The following is a 6234-nucleotide window of genomic DNA, read 5'->3' as shown; positions in this document are numbered from 1 at the left end:
AATTTGCCATGGCAGGTTTAAGTCAAAAGACTTGATGATGTTTCTCAAACAACATGTCTGGGTTTCACTGGCTGTTCATGAAGAAACACAATGATGATGAAGACAATCACAACAGTAATTAGCACTGCCCACATCTTGCAATTCTTCCACCAGTTCTGCCTCTTCATTTTGGCTGCACTCACAGATTGGGAAGCCCCTGCCTGCAGTGTGTCTGCGTGGTCATCGAATTCAGAAAGTTTCTGATCTCTCTCTAGAACTTTGTCCATACTGACTTGCATAATATCCATTACCTCATCTACTTGATTTTATGCCTGCTGGTCAGCAATTGCTGCCAGAAGCAGCACCTGAAGGAGGAGCCCCACTTGTTGACATTTTAGCCACTGGCCTTGGAGTCCAGAGAAGAAACACTTTGGTGGGATCTGCAGGGCTTTGCAGTGAAGAGGCTGACTAGAGGGCTGGGAATCTGAAATATATCTTATTATTTGTTTGTTTGATTTTCCCCCATTTTTTATTTAATTAATTAAGAATATTTTCCCATGGTTCCATGTTCTTTCCCTCCTCTCCTCCATCCTTACTCCTGGAGCTGACAAGCAGTTCCACTGGGCTTTTCATGTATCATTGTGAAACATATTATTAAAAAAATGTTTCAAATAAAACATTTCAAATAAAAATTCTTATTTTAGTTGAACATTAGCTAATCCTAAGAATAATAAACGGTTGCCCTCTGAAATAAGTTCAAAGAATAAGGTTGAAAGGCTGGGATGTGAAAATAGCATTGAGTTAGATGTCAGGAAAATTAGTTCCTAGTACTCAGTGAGGGAAGAAGAAGTAGAAGTCAGCACTAAAACACTCAACTTATCTCTGAGGAAGGGAAGTTCTTGGCAAAGGAATAAAAGTGGGAGATTCCTAGGGTATTTCCCCACATAAAGGTGGCGATGAGGAAAGATCATCAACCCAGAAGTCAAGGCACTTGAATTCTAGCATTGTATCTGCCACTAACTAGCTGTGTGATGTTGGACCCTGTAGTACTGAATGTAGAAGGTACCAAATTTAGAGGGCTTTAATAGCAATTGCGATCCTTTAGCAATATAGAAACAATAAAGCGAAGCATCTTTTTAGCAAGGATCAATAATCAAAACAGAAAGTTCCAAGATGGTGGACTGAAGTACACTCTGCCTCTAGTAGTCCTGTTATTTCTATCTCCATACCATAGCATCATATTTTCTTTTCCCACATCCCACCTCTGTACCCCATCCTGGTGTAAGAATCCCTTTAAATTCTTTTGCAGCTTCCACATCCTATAGTGAATATCATATACCCATAATCATAGCCCATAAATGAGCTACATATGATATATATGAATACATATATTCACATATATCCTAAGATCCCACAAGGAGCTAATGGTAGAGAACCAGGAACAAGATGAGGATAAACGATGGAAGGAGGGAAAGAAGGAAAGAAAATGAAGTAAAGAGAAGAAAAGAATGATGGAAACAATCAAGGAAAAACAGGCTTTATTTGAACTCCAAGTGGTTCTCTCAATTTAGGACTTAAGATCTATAGTATTACCTAATACATTCAGAGAGAGAAAGAAGGAGTGAAAGATAGAGGGATGCCTGGCTTAGCATAGAAGAGACCAAGGTTATCTGGTATGTAAGGGCCAGAATATAAGGGGTTAATATAAAAGGTTGGACTGGATTATTTAAAAGTAGGGTTGCCAGGAATGTCTATATAATTTCCAAAATGATTTTTTTTTTTAGGAATTTATAAAATACAGATTGAAAGTAAGAAAATCAGAGAGAAGATAGGGTAAGATATTTAACCTACAAACTATTTTTCTCAGACCCCTGGCTCTACCCAGGCAGGGATAATTAGTCCTTAGCTGGAGGGGTCTCAGCCTTGAGGGGAGAACTTGGGGATGCATGAAGCCTCTCTCAAGACGGTTGGCCTCTCCTGAGGCTAATCCCATCAGAAAATCCAGGAAAGGAATCAGCATTTTTCACTCACCCCATGTGGTAGTTCAAAGGGAAAAGTCCAAGAAAAGTCTGAGGTCTCAAGCTGGAGCTCCTTCAAGATCAACTTGAAGGCAAAAGACCACTTCATAGGAAGTTCTTGACATTTTAAAAGACTATTCCTTTTTGTCACTTCCTGTGACTTCCTTCCATTTTGCATGTACCAATTACAGTTAAGATTTGCTTAGGACTGCCCAGGGGGCAGTCAGTTGATACTGATTCATCATCCACTATTGCCCACATGGGTCACAGACCTCCTCCACTCAAGTGTAAGTGGGGTATATATTCTTCTGGTGATTAAATCTAAAAATGGGCAGGGGAGAGTTAATCCCATCTTCACAGGTAGGAAACCCAAACCAAAGCAAGGGTGTCCTTGATGTTGTGGTCTTTTTAATTGACTTCAATTACACATACTTGTACTTTCATTTATTCATGTCACATCAATTCCCAAGCACCAGACTGGAAGCAATCTCATTTGGTCCATTCTCACTAAATTAACCCAGTGTTTTGAAAGGAGTTATAAATTCCTATTTGGAAGGGATGCACTGGTAACTTAAGACATTTGTCTAATCTCTTCTCCCTACTCAACCTGAATGCCAAACATTTTCAGCCACTTGGTAAGTAGTACATTGTTATGTCATGGGGAATGTGGTTGTTAGCTCACTCTAGGATTGGAATAGTAGAATTATGGAGTCATTAAGAGCTTATTCTCTTCTTAGAATCCACTCTAAAACTTTCTATTTCAGAGGAACTGTCAAGCCTGGAAAGGACTTTGGAATGAAATCTTCAAATATAACCATATTATAAATAAACTGTACTGAGATTTTGGGGACATCTTCTATATAGAGAGATAACATGGTAACAAAGGAAACAATAATAGCTTACGTGTATATATATATATATATATATATATATATATATATATATATAGCCATTTTAATTTTAAATAGTACAGAAAAGAGTCAAGGTGGTGTAGAGACAGAACCCCAGATGAATAAAGATTCATTGCGCTCTACTGGCCAAAGACAAAACCCATGCAGAGAGAGAGAGAACCCAAAAGAACATGGAGTACAACATTACATTGTGCTTATTATTTGTTGACTATAAAAAAGCATTTATGGAATAATATGGTGCTGAAAAAAAACAATGATGATGAATACAAAGAACCTTGGGAACCTGTGAATGAACTGTTCTAAAGTGAAGTACTAGGAAGAAACAATATATATGATTACGAACAACAATGGAAATGAAAAAAAGAAAGAAAAAAAAACAAAATGAAAAGCTGCAAAAATCTAGTGACCAATCTTGTCTTCTAACAACATATAGGGGAAGGCACTTCTCCCAAGTCTTTGTAAAGATAATGAACTATGGGTATAGAATACTGAATATACTAAGTATCAGCCTTTATTGGAAACAGTTTTGCTCAGCTGTTTTTCTATCTTATCATAAGGTAATAAAGAATTAACTCTTTGGTTGGGAGAGGATGAGGGATATAAAGGAAAATATAGGTGATAGGAAACAAAAGGTCACAATTTTTTTAAAATTTTGATTTCACACCCCCATTCCACTCACAATTCTTGCAATGGCTCTCTATTGCTTATTGATTACAAACTACTAATTATTAAAGTCTTCCAAGAATTTACTTTCCCTATTTAATCATTTGATAATACACGCTCTCCATTCACTGCCTGATCTAGTTAAACTGGCCTGTTAATTGTTGCCTATGTATGGCATTCCATATTACTCTGCCTTCTCTAGGTCTGTAATATACATAAGTACAACCTCCCCCATGCAGAATCTCTGGCATTCTTCAAAGCAAAGGTTAGGAGCCAACACCTACATAAATCCTTTCTTGACCCTCTCTCTCTCTTTCCCCCCCACCCTGGTTATTAACACTGTCCCTTACAGACAGGTAATAGCTACAATGGACAGAGCCCTGGACCTGCATTCAGGGAGATCTGAATCCAAATCTAGCTTCCCATACTTAGCAGCTCTGTTGCCTGGGCAAGTCACTTAATCTCCATTTGCCTCAGTTACCTTAACTACCTACCTCCCAGGGTTACTGTGAGAACCAAATGAGACATTTGTAATGTGCTCAGAATAGTGCTTGGCAGGTAGTGTAATAGAGGGTTGTCTTTCAGTATAGAGAGGGAGAAAAAGAGTGGAGAACCTTCTTTCTCAAAGCAGGGTTCAGGGGAGACTGCAGATGTAATGGAGAAAAGGTTTGGGAATGGTAAAGGGAACAGGATCTAGGAGAGGGGGGTTGAAGAATTTCCCCCTTCTGCCTTCCCTCTTAGCTATGGCTGCTCTCCCATATTTGTTCTTGTCTTCTTGTCCTCTCCCCTTTCTCCTACCCCCACTACAAGAGACCAAAGAATTTCTTCTTTGTAAGATGTCTCTCCCCTTGATCTCAGTTCACTCACACTTGATTCATAGCGTGGGGGAAAGATAATTACTTTAATGTCAATACAATCAGAGTAATACAAAGGAATAACTGGCAGGGAAAGAATGGGAAAGGAAATGGGGGAAAAGGGAGTCCCTGTCTCTATATAAAACCCTTTTCCCTCTGTCCTCGAGTTTGGGGGGGGGACTCAGGCTTTGCAGCCTAAGCCCCCTGAGAGAAAGTCAGGTTGGCTGACCTTGGGTTTGGCCCCTTGGCCACAGTTCAGACCTAGGGCAACAGGAGCTGAGGTAAAGTCTGACAGAGATTCAAAATGGCTTTTCTCAGGTTTCTCTTCAGTGAGTCTCTTCAATTGTGAAATGTTGGGGGGAAGGATTTCCAGTCACAAGCAAGAAAAAGTTGGGTAACCCTCAGAAGAAAATCTTATTCATCCTTCCTTCTCCAGCTTCTCTTACTGAGAGACCAACTCCTCTACCAGCCAGAATCTTCTGCTCCTCAAGATTCCAATCTCCTAGGGCCCCTCCCCCATTGAGATGATCAGATCCACACACTCTTCAGCCTGGCATTTTTCCTTTAGTGCCAGCCTCTGTAACAGTAGTAGGTGTCATATATTTATTTCCTTCCTTCCCTCCTTAAATTTCTAAGTATCCCTTGTATTTAATTGTACCCATAATGTATCTTGCTAATAAATGAAAGGTCCTAAAAGTCAAGGACTGTTTTGCTTTTTGTCTGTACATATATAACCCAATGATTCACTAAGTAAAGGGGCCAAGTTTGTTGATCTTTCTATCTTTCTGGTAACTAAGTTGCTGCAAAAATATACCCAACACTGATGAAATCATTAGTCTGGTTTAAGAAAAATCTAGAACTAGCTCAGAGCCTTGTAATAAATGTCATTATTATATAATGAGAATATACTTATTGAGTTATTAGATCTTTACAGAATTACAGTGAAGCATGGTACTCACCTGACAGATGAGGGATGACCTCAAGATGCAGAATGAGAAATGAATGTTTTGGATGTTTGTTTGGTTTGATTATTCATATTCATTCCAAGGCTTTTGTTTTTTTCTCTCCCCCATCCCCAGTGAGGACAGGAGTAACAAGGCAAAGAGGAGAACATAAATGTTTACTCATTGAAAAGAAATTAAATTCACAAAAATATTTTCTTGAACTGTATGAAAAAATGCAGAGGGAGGACATCAAAGTCTAAGTAAATTCTCTATGGAGGATTTCTAGAAGTTCATAAAGAATTATCACACAGACTTAGAAGGAGTAGATGGATTTCATTCTGTATGGTTGCTAGAAGAACCCAACTGCTTAATCTAAATGGAAAACCATTCCAGTATGTTTGCCAAGAAAATCTCCAATGGGGTTGTGGAGTCAAATACAAGACCAAATAAAAATAAAAAAAAGATGTTCTTGTGACTAACTACATAATATTAGAGTCAGGTTCCACATCTCATTAGACAGCAAGGTGGTATAATGTTTGGAGCACTAGAGAGGAGGCAGTTTCCCAAACTGTAAAATGAGGATAATGATAGCATCTACTTGCCAGAGTAGTTTTGATGACCAAATGAGATAATGTTTAAGTGCCTAGTACAGAGATGGCAAATGTAAGTCATGGGTGCCTCTCTCTCTGTGGGCACATGTACCACCCTCTCCCCTCCACATTTCCCCTCCCCTACCCCCCCTTCCTCCGAGTTTCTTACTAGAAAGGCAGAGCTGCTCCCTTCTCCCTCTCCACTGTGCCTGATGACAAGTTTTTCACACCAGCTACCCCTCTCTGTCCAGTAGCCCAGTGGGAGCACTGACTCC

Source organism: Monodelphis domestica, chromosome 6 (genome assembly GCF_027887165.1).
Source record: "Monodelphis domestica isolate mMonDom1 chromosome 6, mMonDom1.pri, whole genome shotgun sequence".
NCBI lineage: Eukaryota > Metazoa > Chordata > Mammalia > Didelphimorphia > Didelphidae > Monodelphis > Monodelphis domestica.
Note: the sequence above shows the minus strand (reverse complement) of the source record.